The sequence below is a fragment of the Lycorma delicatula genome, chromosome 2, assembly GCF_047948215.1.
Source record: "Lycorma delicatula isolate Av1 chromosome 2, ASM4794821v1, whole genome shotgun sequence".
NCBI classification, from domain to species: Eukaryota; Metazoa; Arthropoda; class Insecta; order Hemiptera; family Fulgoridae; genus Lycorma; species Lycorma delicatula.
In genome coordinates, this window is record NC_134456.1 from 158,827,872 (window position 1) to 158,851,640 (window position 23,769).

At 29.0% G+C, this 23,769-nt stretch overlaps 1 long non-coding RNA gene across 1 annotated transcript; it reads right to left on the reverse strand.

The window, feature by feature from the left end:
- Positions 1 to 16,254: 16,254 nt before the first annotated feature.
- Positions 16,255 to 20,242, reverse strand: LOC142320285 (uncharacterized). The gene is made up of 3 exons (XR_012755337.1): positions 20,049 to 20,242; positions 18,358 to 18,478; positions 16,255 to 16,536 (listed from the first exon to the last, which is right to left on the reverse strand). It is a non-coding gene; the product is annotated as an uncharacterized LOC142320285 (long non-coding RNA).
- Positions 20,243 to 23,769: the final 3,527 nt, after the last annotated feature.

Consider the following 23,769-nt stretch of genomic DNA (forward strand, 5'->3'; position numbering starts at 1 on the left):
TTCCGATGAATCTATTTACAGACTACTATCTTATATAAACTAATCGTGCCCCCTTGCGCAAGCACACACACCCACATGTATGAGTAGGTATACATATACACCAAAACGCGGGTGCGTGTGTGTTTCGATTTCTGATAAAATTTTAAATATGTAAAACTAATAATTTAATGAATCTGTTCACCAAAAATATAGGGTCAGGTGTTGAATAAAGTGGTTTCCCGTTTTCTTTTTAACAAATTGTTTTTCATGGTACAGAATTAAATGTTACTGAGCATGAATAGCATTCCAAAATATTCGAAATTTGATACGTTCTCTCTTACCGATATTGAACATAGCAACTGTACAATTGACATTATAATAATTAAAGATAACAGCAGTAAGCACCGAATCTAAAATGTATAATATTTTTTTTTAATATTTAAAAGAAATCATTTATCGTCATAGTCAGAATAAACGCTTGAAAAACATGGTGTTAAACAAAAAAGGCCAATCAATTAGTTCTTTATAAAAATGTTGTTCTTATCCTAAAACAAATCACGGTTTTTACTATGTAGTAGAATCATTTACTATAACGTATTCTAGTACATAACAGAAATATTGCGCGCTTTATTTGACGTATAGAAAAGTTCATCAGTTAAAGAAAAACTGCATTCCAACATTTAATTATTCTTTTGGAAAATACTATGAAAATAAAAAATAGAAAGAATCTGTTCTCGTGCGAAGAAACCTTTTTACAGATTATAACATTTCTAAAGTTTTCTTTTCAGAATTAATCCTATTTCACATATTAGAGAGTAAAAGGTATTGGACTGAGGAAATGGAGACAAACAGTGAATAAATAAATCATGTATATTGTTTAACAAAATTTTATTAGCTCTTTTGAATTAACGTACAAAAGAAAGATATAATTAATATCATATTACGTTTATTTTGTACAGACAATACTTCCTCAATGGTAAACAAAACAACATTACTTATATAACATTGTGGTAAAGGTTGATTAAACTTTGGCGTGAAAATTCTTCTGACTAACCAAACGTGGCAGAGCTAGAATAAAGAAAGAATCACATGTATTATTCCAATAAAATTTAAGCAGCTTACATGTAAGATAATTTTTAAAAAAAGTTAAATTAAAATATTTCTTTACTCTCTTAATAAAAGATGTCTAACTCCTTAGATAAATATCTAACTTTCATTAAGAGAATACATAAATAACAAGCAGAAAAGAATTTCAAAAAATACTAATATTAGCGATATTAGGTATCGCTAATGGCCAGTAAGGTTGCTGTGGCATTAAATTAAAAAAAAAGAAAAGCTGTTTAACTTAATTTTAAATAAATCTGTCAGGAAATTTTTACGAAGTTTAATAATTTATTAAAAATTAAAACATATTTGTAATGAGCACCTTTGTCGTACTTCTAAAAATGTTTCTCTTATTCCTCTATATTACGGGATAGAATTTTGTTATACTGGTTATTGATATTTCATAGGATAAAATGACTTTTTTTAGTAAGCGAAAATTTTTCGTGATGAAACATAGTTCTGTTTTGTTATAAAATGTAAATAACCGGTATTATATTTCATATGGTTATATTTTAATTGTAACTAATTTAAAACACCACTATCAACGGTATCAGATTTTTACTTGCAGACCAGACTAACTGTTTGGCTAATTATTATTATTATTATTTTTTTTTTTTTTGTTAATGCTAAATGTAATTTTTCTGGTTATGTTGAAAACGGAATAAAAAGATATTATCTTGCTGATAACAGATAAGAAAATTTTAACATAAATTATTCTAATAAAAAAAAATAATAATAATAAATAATCAGATCCTTTACGTGGTAAATAACTTGAATTTCTACAAATTTTATTATGTAAAAATTGTCTGCTACATAGTGGCTAATAAACTTTATTAACAGTTCTTGGCTCAAAAACAAATTTTCTAAAAAGTTTCTTAGAAATATTTATTTTAAAATAATAATATTTTAGGTCTTTAAACCTAAAAGTACATTTTTTTCGGCTACAATTTTTGAGCTATATTTTTTCTGAAAATTGCAAAGACAATGTTTTTTCACCTGTGTAGGTGTGAAACAAAAGAAAGTTTGTGTGTGTGTGTGTGTGTGTGTGTGTGTGTGTGTGTCCTTAAATATGGGATCAATTAAACTGAGAATTCTTCGTTTTCCCCTTGAGTAACAAATCTAAGAGTGTTACTGAACATTGTTTATGAGAGAGAGTTGCTAATTTAAATTTTCTAAATCAGCTACTTAAAATTGTAATTTTTTTTAATCACTTTCATATTAAAATTTTAATATATTTTCCATGCTATATTCTAAATCACTGATAATACGACTTTCTTGGCTATTTATAGTTTTTTCATACTATGTAGTGGTACGAATTGTACGTGGGCTTTCTAAAGACATCTCCGTTCTAAAAAATGATACAACCTTATTCTTTTAATTTACCCAAAACGTACATTTGAAGATTAAAGTCTTTAACATGATTTCAAGAAACTAGGTTAAGGCAGGTTCAAAACCATATGCAAATATAAACATACGACAGCTTGTGTATTATTCTATTAACATAGAACAGTTACTATTTATTTACACAGTATCTGTTAGGTTGTTTATTAAATTTCTCCTTCAAAATCATAAATTTGCAGAAAACGATTGAATAGCACGGCAATTTACAAGGTAATATAAATATATTTTATAGCAAACCTCATTAATAACTTAACTATTTTTTTTAATATTTATTCTGTTAATAAAAATTACATAAAAATATTACTATAAAAACACTTAATTACTTACTTGACACTGCCACCTGTATTTTGAGAAGTAGCAACTGCATTTCCAAATGGAGTGAATTGTCCATTTCCTTGGAACGATCCACCGTGGTAAAACCGACGAAATCTGGCACCTATTAAATAAGTTTTAATTATTAACATAATATCTATTTTCATAATAAAGAAATATATAATTAAATTAATTAATTAATACATATTTATATATATATTTCATAACTCGATTTTACTATTATTTCTTATCTAGGAAGGAAAATAAAAATATATGAACACGTACGTATATTCTAGTTACGAGGATCTACTTTTCTGAAATCTTATATAAAATATTTTATGAAATTAAATAGAACATTAACCTGAAATCAGATAACAGGACTTAAAAATTCTAATTATACCTTTATTCTTAATTAAAAAAAAAAAGTTAGAACATATCTTCTAAGAATATATTTTTATCAGTTTTTTAAGAAGACGTCAATCCGGTAAATTGTTACATCTGATGGCTTGAAAAATACTACCAAACTTTCTTTCCAAAATATGGAATAATATTTAATAGTAACGAACATAATCCTTTTTTTGCCCCAGTGTTTAATTTACAATCGGTTCCAATTTACTGGAACCATAATAAAATTTGTATACAAAAAAAGGAGAACTTACACAGGTTTCCATGAAACCCACACAAATAAATGTATGTATCTTACAAAATATACATAAAAACCACCAAAAAGTATGTACAAACGTGAGTCCAAGAAACATTTCTACATAAAATAACTTAAAAAAGTTAAAATTCTGAAAATTACACAAAAATATTTTTGACACACACTCACACATACATTAGAAGAATATGTAATAATAATATATATATAATATATATATATATTATTATTACATAATATATATATATATTATTACATAAAATAATATAGTCAGCTTAGAAAAAAAAAACTGTTTGCTATTAGAAGAACTTTCTGATTATTTTAATTCTGAAAACTGAATTAAAATTTCCATGACTAATTTTCTTACTTTACTAAATATATTCTTTCTAAATAAACCTAATTGATGCTAACTAGTTAGGGCATCACATTTATTCGTTGAATGTTCAAATTAAGAAAAAAGTCTCTCTTATTAAAATGTTTTCTTATAGATTTTACTTAAAACATATAAAATAGTTTATACTACAAATGTAATTATAAATCCATAATAGAAAAATATAATTAATATTCTTGTTATTACAAATTTAATAAATTAATTAAATAAAAAAATTATTTTTTTTTTTAATTTTAAATTAAAATTTTTTAAATTAAATTAAAAAAAATCATATCACACTTTTAATATAAAATTGAACATAGTTCATCTGTGGATTTGACATTATTATACTCATATTAGATTAAAAAATTATATTAATATATTTTTTGAAATTAATTTTCCACAAAATACAATAAATAAAATTTTCTTATAAAAGTATTCAATTATTTAACTTAAACATAAAAATGTCAGTAATTCGAAAAAAGTTTTGAATATAATTCATTTTATAATATAAACAATTAAATATTAATATTTAGTTGAATTCGATAAAATTACCATTGGTAAACGTGGGCTCATAATAATAACTGTTAAAAGCAACTGCTGATGAAATGACAGCTACAAAAGCAAGAGCAAGTAAGATTAGTGTTGTCTGCTTCATAATTAGAAGAGCTTGATAAAATTTTACTAGTAGATCAGAAGAAATCTTCAAATATCATTAATTATCAAGAAAAATCTTACTTTATATACTAATTATTATCAATAATCTATTAAGGAAAAGCATAAATAAAGGGGAAAGATTTCCGCTTTTTTTTATCCTGCTGATAATATGTCTTTTGTACTCGTAGAAAATGTAATTAACAGTATATATTTATTTATCCTGGTATTTTTTTAAATTTTGTAAAGAAATTAATAATTATATATATATATATATATATATTATATATATGTTTGTTAGCTCAAATATAAACATGTATAACGTCATGAAATGAGAAACACTGACAAATACTACATTAATTTTCACTCTCTGTTTTTACTGTAACCTATCATATAATTTGTTTCTTTTTTTTGCTCAGTAATACAGATAGAATCCTCGAAGCTACTGAAAAAGTCGACAAGCAGTCTTCCTGAAAATACCCAAAAAACGCAATAAATCGTTATCCAAGGCTTGAGTTACTCCCTAATATGGCGAAAAATTTTACCTTGGGAGTTATTAAATATCCTTTTTTCTTTAGATTATCTAGCAGTTTTATTTTATTTTTTATAATAATAGAGCGTTACAAAAATTACGGATAAAGATTTTATAATACGAGTACTTTATTCCATAGTCAAATAATAATGTTAACAAAAAAACAGTTTCATTAACGGAAATGTAATATGAAATTTAAACAACTGTGTAAAAATTATGCTAAAAAATTAATAGAAAATAATTAGTAAAATACTTAATAAATTGTAGATGTGAGATTCTTTGTGTAGAACGAGTTTATTGACCCGTCTAATTAAATACGGAATTACTTAATTTTTACCACGATTAATAAGTTCCTGATTTTCAGCTGTAAACTATTGTACTAAAGTTGAAAAAAATTAGTGTCTATGAATGCGTTGATAATTTAACCAAAACATCAGAACATTTATATTTTTAACATTCCTTTGTACTTATATTTTTCTAAAATATTTACTACAGTAACGTAAAGACGTAAGCAGAATTCTGTAAGGACACTAGAACATGTTTCATATCATCCTATTACCGATCGTTAGATATCAAATAATGTACCGTAAGTTAAAAAACTAAACTCATAAATAATAAAGAAATAAGTATACATTGAATTAAAATCAAACATGTCAATGTGTCACTCCGAACATCTGTCAACCTTAACGGCCAACATCTTTTTTTCTAAAATGTAAACCTCTAATATTTATCTCATTTACCTCAAATAAGCAGTGGTTATATTTCAAAGAGAATTATGTTTTTCATAAGTAAACTTTTAACCTTATGGGATTAAGATTATATTAACAAACCACAGTAAATTATAACCGATATATTACTAGCCATATAAATAAATAGAAAAACTTTAAATAAAGTTGCTATTCATTCCCGATCGTATTTCAGATATGAGAAATAAATAATAATGAATGGTAATTGAAAAATGAGCAGTACTTATGGAAAGTAGAAAACAATATTTTTAATAATATCCTAAAATAAAAGGTAAAACATCACCTTTGTCTGCAGAGAGATGACACATTTTGCAAATATATACTGTAGCTCAAATTCAGGTAGGAACTATGATATAACTACCATTTTGATTTGAAACAGTAATTATGAAGGAAATCGAGTACATATTCAAAGATCGAAGACCAGTTAACCTCTAGATCAAACCGGTGAGTAAACGTTTAGTTAAACTTAAGTGGATTGAAACGTTTGAACTAAAAGTAAAATATATCCGATTGTGTAGTCATGTTAATCAGTTGTAAAGAATTGTACGCATTTTCGTAGAAAAGGACAATGTGGTCATGTATTCTACTCCTATATATATCTTTAAAAATGAATTTATAACTTATTAAGAAGATAAAGGGCAATATTAGACATAAAAATACAATGAAAAATTGTTTTATATTTAAGGTATAAAATTAACAAGATTTCTATGAGCACTCTGTATGGGTTTAATTCTACTAATTTTTTAATGCGTTGGACTAAGCTAGACGGCAGAAATTATATATGAGGAAGATTTCAGTGTAGCATTTTTTTTATTAAATTCGAATTTAACTAGAAGAAAATTGTAAAAAGACAAATTAGGATAATTTCATCTCAAATAATGCTTGGAGATTGTAAAACACTCACGCTTTATAAATACTACTTCGAATACGTTCTAGTATAGTAAAATACTTGATATTTTCGAAATTCTGGGTGTAATTACCATGGCTACTATTAGATAAAGAAATTTCGAAGTAAGGTATCCTAACTTTATAAAACTGAAGAAAGATTTTATACATCAAAATATTTTATTTCAAATAGAAGAAGATAAAAAAAGTACATGACGATATCTGTGCCAATAAGGCCTCTTTTCATAACACCACTTCAACTTTAACATCTTCTTGGACTAATTTGCTGATAGTTGGATGGTTTCTATGTCTGATAAAAATTATCTGAAATGAATAAAACTCGTTAAAGGGTTTCTTTAGTGCGGTTAATAAGAAAACACATTGTTTTAAAAGGATATAAAAGGAGATCTTATCTTCTGATACGATTTAATTTTTATTGTGAGTGTGTTTGGTTTGAGGTACAGATGACAGGTGGTAATAGCATGTTAACTGACAATCATTACACCTGCCTGCTAGACTTCCTGATAAGTTTATTGGATACTTAATCAGCTGTGAAAAAAAAATTGTTAGCGTTGTAGGGTAATGATTGTGGATGACTTCAATAAGCCAAAAAATAACTGAAACGATCGTTCACTAAAATTTACGATTCAATAGTATGCTGTAGCTTGAGACCCTATTCAGTTTATGGATAATACTAGAATCGATCAATGTACTATTTCCATCTTCCAGAAGATCATACTTAAATACTGAATCATGTTTTATCTAATCTTGACTTGAATCTGGACATGGACAATGATCATCTGCCCTTTATCCTGATATTCCTCATGAAGCTCTTACATTGAATGTCAAGGTAGAAAGAATGATAGACATTAAATCTGTGTGGCAATCTTTTCACTGCCCTCAGGATAACGATCTCAGTCTGCATAACGTTGTAAAAGAGGCACACTGGATTTTAATCCACTGTTCCACAAATATTAGTGAGTGCCTATTTATTAAATTTTGGTTTTTTTTTGTAAAAAAAAGAATATTGTCAGCCAGAATTAGTGAATATATACCTGTAAGGAGAACAAATTTCCTGATTGGTTTTTCAGAGAACTTATTAATTTTCTTAAGCATAAGAATTGGCACACCGAAATTCATTTCACATGTCGGTGTGTCACCTGAATCATCTTGAAATCATTGGGTTATCTGATTATTGTAATGAGTTAAGAGAAAAAAGGTTAAGGATTTGCTACGGAGGGATGGATACCACTGCAATCAGGACTAAATAAGTTAAAATAAAATTAAAGTTGAATATTTTTTAAAGATAAATATACTTTATTATACTGGTTTTACAATCGTCAAATCGAAAAAAAATTAATGAAATTATTAAGAGGATATTGGTTGTAGAATCCTTTGATATATACTTTTTTTATTTATATACTTTACTTGTATTTTTACATGATTACTACTTAAAAATTGATGATCGTTCTTTATAACAATAAATCCTTGGTTTCTCTAACCGTTACTATTGGAACTGCAACATAAGAAAAGATATTATTAGAATAAATGATTTTTTGTTACATTTTTAAAAAAGTCAACAAAAGTACTGAATAACGAAAAACTTAAGTAAATATAGAAACAGGTTTTTTCTTTGCTTTTTGTAGGCAAGAAAAGGAAATATTTTTATATTCTAGAAATGTTTAATATGAGAGAGACAAGCGCAACACTCCACCTCGTATTAATATAGCTTTGAAAACAATCCTGTATTAAAAATTCACTTAATCCCTCCTGTCTAATTATAAGATAAAGAACGTTTAATAATATCAAAAAAACGCTGAAAAACTAAGAGTTTTTTCCTTAAGTCTTCTGAATATTTAAACAAACGTCAACCCGTTTTTATGAAAAAATTATTAAAAGTTTATCATGAACAAAATCGTTATTTTATTAAAATTCTATTCAGTTTTAGTCCTGTTAATACTGTTTTCTTTTCTTCCTTTATAAAGAATAAAAAACAAACACAAAATTATATCTAATAAAAAAAATTGTTAATTTTAAAATAATAATTAAATATAAATATTATTTACATATTTTCTTTTCTTTTAAATACCGAATAATTTAAAACCACATAAATTATACTAAAAATTTCCTCCCAAAATAATGAAGAACGAATTAATTATGAAATGAATACCTACTTAATGTGAGAGCCAATATTTTGTGAAGTAGAAATAGCATTTCCAAAAGGACTAAATTGTCCACTTCCTTGATATATACCACCAAATATAGGGCAGCCTTTACAAGAACATTTGCCGCGACGATTCCTATTACCTAGAAAAAAATGAATGTTAAAATTAAAAAACAAAAATCTGACTGATACTAAACTATCCCAATACAGTCACAATAAGGATGAATAACATAAATGAATAAAATCCGACAACACAGTTGTTTCTGTTGCACGAGACATGGAGATATACCACTGCAATCAGGATTAAATAACCTAATATAAGATTATTTCTTAAAAGTTAAATATTACTCATAATACTAGTTTTACAATTGTCAAATCGAAAAAAATAATATGAAACACACAATTTAAAATATTTATTATTTTACTTAAATATAATATCTTTTCTTGTAATTCACTGATTTTAATTAAGTTTGCATGATTACCGCATTTAATTCGCGCGGGTGTGGCGGTAATAGTGGAGATGGGTTACACTAACTAATGTAATTTCGCAACTTATATAGAACCAATTTCGCTTGAAGGGTCGGCAGACTGGTGTAGTCGCAAGTATTAACACACGAGGTACCGAGTCAACCGGGAGATCGAATTCGTGACCCAGCCTGACCGAATTACTTTTATATACTTGAAATTCTTTTATTTAATTCCACCGTTCACCTATGACATCAAAACGTAGCAGACGATTACAACAGCGATTTTGTAGTGGGGTGCGATTTTGCAAATGTTTTTTTTTTTTATTGTAAACAAATGTGCTTAAGAAAAGTATGATGTTAATTAGGAAAAATCTTGAGATACTGTTGGTGACCTTTGCCTTACTAACATTTGTCCTTTTAAGTTGAAAATTTAGTGGTATCAATACCACTAAATTTTCAATTACTTCTACACATGTGTAGAAGTAATATGACAAGTTTGGCAAAAATCGGTTCAGTAGTACTGGAGATATAAGGTAATTAAGAGGACAATACCGAAGACACACGCGCATATACGAACATTAACATCCAAAAAATTCCATCCGGTATTTGGGTTTCTTAGGTATTAGTGAGGTTCGATGGGAAGAGGAAGGCGACTTTTGGGCACGTGATTTTAGAGTAATTAACTCAGCTTCAAATAATGGGCAGGCAGGAGTAGGTTTCTTTATGAACAAGAAGATAGGGAAGAGAGTAGAGTATTTCAAAACACATAGCGATAGAATCATTGTAATAAGGATAAAATCAAAACCTAAACCGACAACGATTGTTAACGTCTATATGCCTACAAGCGCCCATGATGATGATGAGGTAGCGTGCGTATACGAAGAGATTGATGAAGCAATTAAACACGTAAAAGGAGATGAAAATTTAATAATAGTTGGAGATTGGAATGCAAGCATTGGAAAAGGCAAGGAAGGAAATATAGTGGGTGAATACGGACTGGGCAAAAGGAATGAAAGAGGGGACCAACTTATAGAGTTTTGCACGAAGTATAATTTAGTAATTGCCAACACCCAATTTAAAAATCATAATAGAAGAATATACTCTTGGAAAAAGCCAGGCGATACTGCAAGGTATCAGATAGATTATATCATGGTTAAGCAAAGATTTAGAAATCAACTCGTTGACTGCAAAACTTACCCTGGAGCAGACATTGATAGCGACCATAATTTGGTGATAATGAAACATAGATTGGGGTTTAAAAACCTGAAGAAAAGGTGTCAGATGAATCGGTGGAATTTAGAGAAGCTTGAGGAAGAGGAGGTAAAGAAGATTTTTGAGGAGGACATCGCTAGAGGTCTGAGTAAAAAAGATAAGGTAGTAACTGTAGAAGTAGAATGGGAGAATGTTAAAAAGGAAATTCTTAAATCAGCAGAAACAAACTTAGGCGGAATAAAGAGAACTGGTAGAAAACCTTGGGTTTCAGACGATATATTGCAGCTGATGGATGAACGTAGAAAATATAAGAATGCTAGTGATGAAGAAAGTAAAAGGAACTATCGGCAATTAAGAAATGCTATAAACAGGAAGTGCAAACTGGCGAAAGAAGAGTGGATTAAAGAAAAGTGTTCAGAAGTGGAAAGAGAAATGAACATTGGTAAAATAGACGGAGCATACAGGAAAGTTAAGGAAAATTTTGGGGTACATAAATTAAAATCTAATAATGTGTTAAACAAAGATGGTACACCAATATATAATACGAAAGGTAAAGTCGATAGATGGGTGGAATATATTGAAGAGTTATACAGAGGAAATAAATTAGAAAATGGTGTTATAGAGGAAGAAGAGGAAGTTGAGGAGGATGAAATGGGAGAAACAATACTGAGATCTGAATTTAAGAGAGCATTAAAAGATTTAAATGGCAGAAAGGCTCCTGGAATAGACGGAATACCTGTAGAATTACTACCCAGTGCAGGTGAGGAAGCGATTGATAGATTATACAAACTGGTGTGTAATATTTATGAAAAAGGGGAATTTCCGTCAGACTTCAAAAAAAGTGTTATAGTAATGATACCAAAGAAAGCAGGGGCAGATAAATGTGAAGAATACAGAACAATTAGTTTAACTAGTCATGCATCAAAAATCTTAACTAGAATTCTATGCAGAAGAATTGAGAGGAGAGTGGAAGAAGTGTTAGGAGAAGACCAATTTGGTTTCAGGAAAAGTATAGGGACAAGGGAAGCAATTTTAGGCCTCAGATTAATAGTAGAAGGAAGACTAAAGAAAAACAAACCAACATACTTGGCGTTTATAGACCTAGAAAAGGCATTCGATAACGTAGACTGGAGAGAGAGTAGAATTACTAAAGACGGACGAAGCAGGAGCGATATAAAATGCCGAATAGCACAAGCTAAACGAGCGTTCAGTAAGAAATATAATTTGTTTACATCAAAAATTAATTTAAATGTCAGGAAAAGATTTTTGAAAGTGATTTTAAAGAGTGTCGCTTTATATGGAAGTGAAACTTGGACAATCGGAGTATCTGAGAAGAAAAGATTAGAAGCTTTTGAAATGTGGTGCTAAAGGAGAATGTTAAAAATCAGATGGGTGGATAAAGTGACAAATGAAGAGGTATTGCGGTAAATAGATGAAGAAAGAAGCATTTGGAAAAATATAGTTAAAAGAAGAGACAGACTTATAGGTCACATACTAAGGCATCCTGGAATAGTCGCTTTAATATTGGAAGGACAGGTAGAAGGGAAAAATTGTGTAGGCAGGCCACGTTTGGAATATGTAAAACAAATTGTTAGGGATGTAGGATGTAGAGGGTATACTGAAATGAAACGACTAGCACAAGATAGGGAATCTTGGAGAGCTGCATCAAACCATTCAAATGACTGAAGACAAAAAAAAAAGGTATTAAAACGTCAACATCCGGTGAAAACCGCACATGGCCAAATTGGAATGATTACAATGCTCTCCCTCGTAGAGAAATAGCTCTGCTATAGCTATATCTAGACGGGAAATATATATATATATGAAAGATAGTTATGTTAATTAGTACTTCGGAATGAAGAGGAACTGGGGTGGGATAATGTGAATTTTTTTAGAATAAACTCTATTATAGAATTTGATACTTTTTATGTACATATTCATGAGTTTTCGTATTGGTTTTTTTTTCTTTTTATAGTTGGAAATGGTTTTAGCTTATATGAAGTTGTTGTTTTAGTTTTATTTACAGGTACAAAATATAAGAACCTTGTAATCTTACTCATTTGTGTTAGGGTAATTTATTATTATTACTATTTTTTCCTATGGTTGTTGTCACTTTACACAGTTGTAATATATATAGCTTTAATATATAGTTGTAATAGTTTTTATTTATATAGTTGTAATATATAGCTTTAATGAATACCCCGATCTCTAAATTTTATATCCGGCTGAGTGTTAAGTATACAGAATGCAAATTAAGATGAATTGCATTCAAGGTCAATAGTTTGGTGTAATAGATTGACATTGTCATACGTCCATAGTAGCCGATGTCTTTAGTAAAGAATAGCCGATTAAATAATAATAACCACTAAAAATGTAAATTACAAAATACTAAAGTTGCTTAAAATATCGATATAATTGTAAAATAGCTTTATTAATATAGCTGAGGCAATAAAAATTAGAAGAGAAGTAATTGTACATAATAATCACATTTAGGTTGGCTATCTTTACCATTAATTTTTGAGACGTAGTCACAAAAATTAATGTTATAGATATCTAAGGTATAGATTTATGAAAATTCTTTACAGAAACAAGATATGAAGTAGCATTTTTTTTTTTGTGTTTTTGGAATATATTCCAGTTAGTAAACCCTGGAAATGTCACGCTGTTCTGCTACAACGGGATTGATCAAATGTTACAGTTTTCTTCAACAGTTTTGATTAAGAAAGGGGATCAGAAAAAAATCTCCTTCAATAGTTTGGAGTCAGAGGGAGAGTATCCCACGGTACAACAATAGAAAAGACAGAAAAAATTGGTGTAAAATGAAAGGATTACCTTTCTTTCGGATTGATGAGCTGCAGATATATGTAAATACAATTAGATAAATTTCATGTTATCTTCTTACCATTAAAATCACTATTGTAGTTATGTGTCTTCATGTCATCCCATTCGTGAGCCGATGTTAAAAAACACAATGCTAAGAATAAAACCCAGGCAAATAGTAAAATTTCCTTCCTCATCGTTATTGAAGAAATTGAACTGTTTTCTATGTTGTGTTACAACTTAGACTATAATTTTTCCCCTTTGATTTGGTTTATATACTCTCTAATTTAAAAATTTATCGCAAATCTAACGTGTAATCAAAGCATGAAATTATGGAAAGGAAACGCCCATTAATATTGACCAATAGAGAATAGCTGACGAATCCTTCACTTCTTTTCTAATAATTCTTTTCCTTATTATCTGTAGGCTACCCATGATATACAGGGTGATTCAAAATTAAAAAAATTAAATAACGTTAATGAAAAGTTTTTTTTAGAAAATGAATTTTATTTCATGTAATTGTACAAATGTTGCTATTTTAGGACACATACATTTTAGTTTATTTTTTAAAGATGACATCTTCCAGGTGACCTCCTCTTCTACGTAAACACTCACGAAGTCTCTTCGTTAAATTGTTCATGGTTTGATGTAACATCTCAACTGAAATTTCCGCAATTGCTTCTCACATCTTTGCCTTCAGTTCTTCCGTTGTGGCAGGTCTACTGTGGAACACTTTGTTTTTAAGGTGACCCCACAAAACGTAATCGCAAGCTGAGAGATCAGGCAAACTGGGAGGCCATCTAATGTCACCATTTCGTGAAATGACACGTTGCCCAAACAATTGGCGTACAGCTGCCATCGATATTCGTGCAGTATGTGATGTTGCTCCGTCTTGTTGAAACCAGGCTGTGTTAAGAATTGGTGGAAATCTCTTCTGTTGTTCCACAACAAAGATTTCAAGCATGGCTACGTAACGAGCCGACGTCACTGTAATCGCAAGACCGTTGTTATCCTTAAAAAAAATAAGGGCCTATAACACCGTAAGATGACATAGCACACCACACGGCCACTTTCTGGTTGTGCAACAGACGCTGGTGTAGCTGCGTAGGATTTTCTTGTGCCCAGTATCTGAAATTTTGCTTGTTAACAAATCCACTGAGGTGGAAATGCGCTTCGTCTGACATCCAAAGTTCGTGAACAAACTCTTCGTTATCATTTATCTTCTGAAGCATTACATTACAGAATTGTGCTCGCACAACTGCATCGTTCGGTTTCAGTTCCTGGACGATCTGCAACTTGTATGGATGGTATTGCAAGTCCTAACATTCTTCGAACACTTGAACTATGCAATTGTAAAGATGCTGAGAGACAACGGATTGACCGATGTGGACTTTGTGTGACAGCATCTTGTAAAGCTAGAACATTCTGTGGTGTACAGACGATTCGCTCACGGCCTGGAGGTTTCTTTTTCATTGCCGAACCAGTTTCCTCAAAATTAGATATCCATGTTTTAATTGCATGTGCTGATGGAACACGGTCGTGCCGTCCCAGATTAAAATGTCGGCGAAATTCTCTACGCGCTCCCTCCACACTGTCATTGTTTTTGTAAAACGCTTTGATAGCAAATGCACGTTGCGCACCACTCCAAGGATCCATGACAACTAAATGGCAGGTTAGATTAGAGAGGCTGGCGCCACTTATCAAGTGGTACCAATCACCCACGGCTACCAATACAACTTTCAAAATTTCCCGTTTCTTTGAATCACTCTGTATTAATAAATCAACTACCTATTTATTTGAAAAAATGTCTAATATATAATAAGCTTTTACTGAAGTATTTATAAAGTTTCCACTTTTTATATTTTACATAATTTATATAAACAAGCGATTATTCAATTGTGTAAGTTGGTAATTATTTTAAAAGTATTTAATTTTATCGTCGATGTCTAGTTTAGTCTACTTTTGCATTTCTTTCTATTCCGCAAAATTTCTCCTCCTAACAACACTTTTTATGAACTACTTAATTACCTGATTCATGATTTTCTTTTGAATGGCATTCTTGCATTAAAAACCATAAGGTTTTTGACTAAAAGGTAACAGTTTAGGTCCATACATCTAAATAATACACGATTTCAATGTACGAGCACGGTTATTTACGTAAGGAGCCTCTGAATTACCTAGGAGGATTCTTAATTTTTTTTAATGAAAATCAGTTCTTTTGCAGTTAATATTTAGGCTAGGTGTTAAAGTAAAATGATTGGTAAATAATTTTCTGCTCTCATCTAAAAAAAAATGTTCTAAATTCTTCAGGTGTTTTGAGAAGAATGGTAATTTTTTGCTTAGAGTAGGACTTGATCTTCCCTCTGGATAGGATTTTATTTCAAACTGCAATTCTGGACATTTTGTTTATTTCCTTGCTATCGTAGAACAACCCAAGAGCTATAGTACTGTAAAAGAAATATAACCCTTCTAAATTTCACTGTAAATATAAGTAAATGTTCATTTTACTGAAGAAACTTAAAAATTTGTTAAGGGAATAAAAAAAGGCTAATAAAAATCGTTTTTAAAAATTGTCTATTCAAAGGAAACACTTATATTTGTCCTTTTTATTAATTGTTATGTATGGTACTTCATACATAACTTTAATATTTCCAACAATTTATTGAGCAGTTTTACAAGTTGTTCATGGTATTAGAAAATTTATACTTGCAATATACTCACATCATGTTTGATTTATTAACTATGATTTTTAATTATAAAAATAACGAAATTAAATTCATGTTTCAGTTGTTACACTAGTGTAACAACTGAAACACTCGTGTTGCTGAAATTACTGATTTAAACCTTTATTGAATAATATAGGAAATGGAAACGAGGTATGTTTGCTAATAGCGAAAGCCGCATTTGATAAACAGATTCAAATAATTCATGGAATTTAAACTTCACTTGGTACTCTTTCACTACTTACAGTATTCTTAATTTTATTTGCAGTTTATGTTCACAAAACTCAATGACACCTTAATCTACATAATACATAATAATAAATAAAAATTAGAATTCTGTGATTGTTTATTTCTTTTATATTATCAAAAATTTCATAAAAAACTTTTAACATGATTTTTATTAAAATCTTTAAATTTATAGCGTTCGGCTTCTGATGTATATTCGTATAGCACCTTATGTCACGTGTCATGTTAAAATATTGTTTATTTTTAATGAAATTAATTAACCACTGAAATAAAGAGAAAAAACAATATTAGAAAAAATTGTTCATACAATCAGCCTATAATTGTTAAATAATATTATTAATTTTTTTATAGTATTAGTATTAGGTGTCAACCTAATACTAATATTAAAATAATAAGATAGTTTGATAAAGTCATTTAATGTGGTATTTGAAAGTAATCAAATACCTTTTGTGGAATCTATACTTGAAGATACCTCCCTAGAAATTGAAGCAAGATTTTCAAAACTGGGCAAGATCTAATAAAATAAAAATCTGCTTTCGTTGTTATTCTAAAGGACATTATAATAATAATTTTCCTGTTTCAAAAAATACTTCGATAACAATATTCATAATATAGTATTAGGCCTAATAATAAATATATAATTAAACATTTTTTTTAAAAAGAAAGATTATGGATCGATTAAAATTTAGGACCTCACATTTTTGGAAGTATTTTACAAACCACCAGAAAAACAAAGAACAAACAACATTTCTAAATTAAAGATATTTATGACCAAATGAAATTTATTAATAATCATTTCTTAATTGTACAAATTCTCCTAAATTATAAAATTAAGAAAAACTGATGACTAATTTAACGTTGAAAATCCAAATTGAGTTATTGGCAGGTGTATGATGTCGACGTATTTTATTTAAATGTAAAAAATTAATGTAAAATTTAAACGTAAAAATTTTGTTTAACCTACTTCAAAAAGTAGGTTATCAATTCGAGAATTTTTTTTAATGTATGGTAAGCAATATCTTCGACGTTGGTAAACCAATTTTTTTTCTTCTTTTTAGTTGAAAGATTATACTTTCGGAATGGTCTCCTATAAATTTTAAACAAATCCAATCATAACCTTAAGTAAAATACTGATCGGCTTGAAAACCCTTAGCAGCTGATAATATCGCTTCCACAGTACAAAATGAGGAGGTTTTACAAAAAATCTATGAAAATAAAAATAAAAACAGACTTCAAAGAATTATAGTACTAAAATGTCATAAATAATTATATTTTTATTTTATAACTGAAGTAAAAGTATTTACAACAAATAACTATTTTTGAAATCGGTGGCAGCAGACACAAATTAAACAAAATATTACGTAAAGTTAGTACCTCAACCGACCGATAGGCGGCTAAACGGGACTCAAACATGCAAAATGGGATCTAAAGAGCATACAAGAGGAGAGAGCATTTCACTATCATACCTCATCTTCAGTTCGCTAAGGCATGTATACTTGGTGATCATAGATCTACTTAAGCATCTATAAAGTATCGTTATATCATATTTTTTATGTCGAATTTTATTTTTATATTATACTTTTGTAGATCTCATCTTATTGTAGTAAATCTTCCACTACCAATTTTGCATTGTTTGAATTAGGATTTGTATTATAGAGATGGTAGGTTTTTCTTTTTTTTCAACTTCTGTTGGCTGGCACAGACTTCAAAAATAGTTATTTGTTGTAAATATTTTTACTTTATCTAATAAATAAAAATTTAATTATTTGTAACTTTATAGTACTATTATTTTTTTTAGTCGGTTTTTACATTTTTTTAAAATTATTTTCAATTTCTAACATTAACACTAAATTTAGAGATAAATATAGCAGTAATATAACACTAATTAGCAATGACTAATTAGTCTTTGTCCATAGCCATATATGATATAGTTAAGTTCGATATTTTGATGTCGGTTTTAAATGTATAAAAGATATACAAAATTCTTAATGGTTTTATTAATAAAATTCACGTAAATGTTAAAATCAGTGTAGCAGGAAATTATAAAATTAATCATAAATACTTGTTACTAAATAGCTACTTACCCGATCGTAGTGCCACCTATAGTTGAGGCATGTACTTTAACACCATATGAATTGAAGTCTCCAAAAGTAGCCCCCTTTGGAAAACCAGGTCCAAAGTTATAACGGCGATATCTTTGACCTACTAAAAAAAAATTTATAATATAGCTTACATGTATATCTTCTATATATTACTACCCTAATCATTGTCGTTTTCTTACTCGAACTTGTTGCTTGTTACAACTAAAAGTGGCACACTAATAATCACGTAAAAAATAATTCCTTAGTAGGGAAAGTGTGAAGTGAATCAGTTTCACATTTTTTGACGCCTTCTTCACAATCTAAATGCACTTGTGTATATCTGCAAACCTATCCTTCCAAAATGGTGATATGCAAACCTACAAATTTCCCCTTAACTTGGTTTATGACATGGAATTGCTACATTTAATTTTTTTTAAATCCTAAAAATAATGAAAAAATGCATATATATATATATATATATGACGGTGTTCGTTAGAACTTCGATGGTAAGAGTCCGCAGAAGTCAGTGAACTACGTTTACATTTCTAAACATGACTTAACTTAAAAGTGAAATGAAAATGGGGAAAAATTAAATAATAAGTTTGAAAACATATTTCATTTCAGTTAGATTTGTAATAAAGAATACTTTCAAAAAATACCTCGAATTTTGTTAAACAACGTTTTTTTTCTCATTTTATGAACCGCGGAACACGAATATGTCATTTTATTCATTTTTTTAACGTGACAACGAATCGCGCTGCTAGATAACAGTACTAGGTAGCGTACAAAAACTTGATAATGTAGTTGAAATAATAAAATTTAGAATAGTAAATGCTCTTACTGAAGATAACAATTACGAAGATGAAACAATTTTTTTTAATTCCCATCACTTCTTTAAATATTGTAATATTGTAATAGACAATAGAAAGATATACAATAATAGATAATAAACAATATTTAAGCGTTCCATATAATAAGCAAAAGCTATAAAAATTTATTACAAAATTCTTGCCGGCTCGATTTCATTTGTTAAACAACGAATAATCATAAGAATTGTATTATTTCTGCAAATGTGATATGTATTATTCGTTGTTTAATAAATGAAATTGGGCCGGTAAGAGTTTTGAAATAATTTTTTCAATTTTTTACTTATTAGATCGAACATATATTTAACATGGAATTTTATTTAAACAAACTTCTAAATTAATAATAGATTTTGGTAATAGAAATGTAGTGTCACCTTTTTTGATATGAGTATCGTTTTGTTAAAAATATTTTTATCTAAATTACAGAAATTTTTTTTTTTTGAGCGGAAGAAATATCTGCGAGACTCTTACCGTACGGTTTACATTTCATTGTAATTTTTTTGTATATATACGTTATACATATATATATAACGTATATATATATATAAATATATAAAATAACGTATACATATAAAATTTAAAACGATTAAAATTGTTGTTTTATATACGAGCTTCTTATAAGCTAAAATTTATTTTAGCATTGGCTTATAGTTTAAACCAGTAATAAATAATTCGATAGATAGTGAAAAGCAACAGACAAAATACCGTATGATAATGAGAAAAAATTGAATTATACTCATACGTACATTTAATATTGAGCAAAATATTTATAACTATTGAGCACAGTATACTTAAGCAACAGATTTTTTGAAATTATTTTATCTTTACCATTATAGGGATTGTTATACGAATCAACATTCATGTCTTCCCATGGATAAGCCGATGCAATAGTGATGACTGCAAATAACGCAAAAACTACGAAGTATATAATCGTAGATTGCTTCATTGTAACTAAAAAAATATTTTTGAACAGTGAACAGTATCGTGTTTTATTAAACATACATACACCAACTATTGTTTTACTCATTTTATACAAAACTTATCACAAAACATGTTATTAATATCAGTATATGTTTTAAGGAAATGTTAAAAGTGATATACTAGATAACGAATCATATTTATTTTCGAATAATTTCCTTACACTAAATTAATTTGTTGCCTACTTTATTACCTTTAACGTAATTAGATTTAATAAAATTAGTATAAAAACTATTATTTTTACATTAGATAACTAATAATTAGACCTTTTCTGTTTCTTTATTTAATCTAAAAAAATGAACTGTTAGATGATACATCTCAAATATTTCTCTTACATCGTTTTAAAATCACCTTGTAAGATTTATTATTTGAAGAATGAAAACCAACAGTGGAATGTGTTAGTAAATAATAAAAACAATTAAAAAAGGACTGCCAAAAAAAAAAAATGGAAATAATAACAAAATAAATTCAATTAAATAAATGACAATAAATCGAACTAAAAAAAAAAAAAAAGAAAACAAGGTATGAAAATAAAGGGCTAAAAATCGTTACTCAGTACTTAATTAAATAAATTAATAGGTGACCGAGCAACTTTCAGAGACTATTAATTTGTTTAAATATATTTTTCTTGTTGCAAATTTTCTCACTCGACTCAATGCTACGTAGGCCTGACCCTTGGCAACAATTTGAATGCTCAGATCTATGACAGCTCTATCTAGGGTACTTCCTTGTAGTTTATTTGCATCGTCACAGCCCAGCATATATTAGCGGCAGAATACACCGTTCCACTTTACCCTGTCCCCCTAAAGCATGAAATTCGACAATAGTGTGCTCTATCATCAATCCGATGCCGACAGGATTATCTCTAATAATACTGGCATCAAATTCTACCGTTTCAAAAGACCGTTTACTCGCCGGGCTCAAGCTGGTCTCGGCGTAGCGCAGGTCACATGATTTTTCTGAGTATATCAGTTAGTTCTGGTTTGGTTCCATTGTGGGTTTTTCTTATACTAGTAAATACCCCGTTTGAATTTTGAAAATCGGAAGATCGGTTACCAAGATATAACAACATTTCCAAATAACCGTGATCTATTAGGTTGAGAGTGTATCTGATGCTTGCAAAAGTTAGCCTTCAACCTACTAACAAATATCCCATTTGAATTTTGAAAATCGGACGATTGTTTGCAGAGATATTAAAAAAGGATCACATTGCACCTCCTTAAACAGCGCCCAAGAGGCACTCTGTAATAACCGTTTAATAGTTATGATTGGTCTAGCCTTGCACGAGGTGCTCAGCACTCTAGCGTCATACGTAGTCCCCTCGGAAAGCCCATTATTTTGAAACAGAAACTTTTATTAAACAGAGATTTCTAATTTTTTTTAATATTATTTGATTTTATTTAACGTAAATTTAATTCTATTATTTTTTTAATATATTCATTCGCTTGATTTGAATCATTGTGTTCAAACCTAGCTAACACAGTGATAGAGGCTCACAGTTTACAGTTCATTAATTCAATTCATTAAAGTTTGTGTTTCAACCGGAAAATCTGCACTACTGCATATACAAATGTACATATTTATATAGTCTACGACACTCTGTTAACGTAAGAATTCCAACGCGTGATCATACATCTAAATCGGTTCGGCCGTTGAGCTGGTACAGTGGAACAAACAAACATACACACGTGCATAAATGCATACGTACACCCTGAGTCAGTGATGGCGAACCTTTTCAGCTCAGCGTGTCAAAAATTTGAAAAACCCTAACTTAACTCTGGTGCCGTGTCACATACAGTCTATATGTGCTAAAAGGCACATATAGACTAATGTGCCGTGAAATATATATATTTCTATATCATATATTTCTGTATCACATAAAAATATTCATAATTTTTTGATATTTGCGATCACAGTAAAAAAAGATTTATATTTTTGATATTTATTTTATATATTTAAATGCCATTTAACAAAGAAAAATAAACCAAAAAATATATAAAAAATGAACGAAAACAGAATTTAATGTACATTTAGAAAAAATAATAATAAAAAAAATGGTAATCAAATGGTATGAAAACTAGAAATTAGTGACTTTTTTGGCACTGAAATTTGTCTGCTAATTCTTCGATTGAAGGTTCATACTTGGTGCACTTCAAGGCCCAGCAAGCGCCACTAACTTCATCTGTTAGCCGGTTTCTTTTGTTCGGTTTAATATTATTTAATGCTGAGAACAAAGTCTTACAAAAATATGTTGTTGAAAAAATTATTAGCAAAGCCATTTTATGTCGCTAAAAAGGTCAGGTAATCTGTTCCAAGGACTCAAAATTTCTTGTTGATAGTTGTACTCTTTTTCATTATTCAAACGATTTCGTTCCAGATTTTCAAGTTTCTTCCTTAAGTCGACAAACACATGAGTCCAAATGCTATCTTGAAAATCTGCAAGTTACATCTCTAAATCGTCAATTTCCATCCATTGGAAATTTTTTAATTCCAAAGTACTGTAAACAACTACATCCAGATACTTAATTATTTTAATGGTCTGTTCTAGGCTTCTAAATTGGTTGAATCTTTCGCTGAACTCTTCAAATAACGAGTTTACTATATTCTGATACATAAGTATGGACTACATTACACTCGTTGTTGTGGCCTTCTCGAAATACTTTTTTATCAGAAGATAATACTTATAAGTTTTAGTTTCAATATCTCGCTTAAAAATGTTAAGTTTAGTTTCAAAAGGTTTGATACATCTAAACATAACATCAATAATTTTACCAAAAACCATGTAATTTTAAGTTCAGGTCATTCATATGAATCATATGATCTCATTCATATGAGATCTGTAAAAAAACATCAAATTGCTGACCCACTTATGATCATTGATCTGAGAAAATTTTCCACATCCTTATTCTCAATAAATACCGTAATTTCTTCAAAGCACTCCAAAAACCGCTCAAGTACTTTACCTCGACTCAGCCATCTCACATTATTCAACATCAGTAGTCCACTGTAGGTTGAATCGACTTCCTGTAAAACTGCATAAAATTCTCGCTTGTAGTGGGGTCGAGCAGATATAAAATTCACAATTTTCGTTTCAATTGACATTAAATCATTCAATTCTGAGAATCCCAATTTAGCACGCAACACTTCCTGATGGATAATGCAATGAAAAAATACAAGTGGATGTCTAATAACTATCTGTCGTGACTGACACAATTTCAGAGATATCAATGTTTAGTTCACTGAATGTTTTTATAATAACCTTACATATTTCGTTTCCTACGTACTTACTGATGTACATATTGGCACTGATTCTAGCTTTATCAACTCTTCTCTTTTTGAGACCATCAGAATATCTAGTAATAATGGCCAACCGACCATTTGATGTGATATCAGTGGTTTAATCAAGAGAAATCGAAAAATATTTACAACTATTTAAGTCTTTTTGAAAGACAAAAAATTATGGAAAAGAGAGTAAAAATAAAAATAAATTTAATGTAATTATTGATGCAATAAAAAACATAGTATATTTTGTATGAATTATGTTACGTAATTTTAGTTATAATCTATAAAT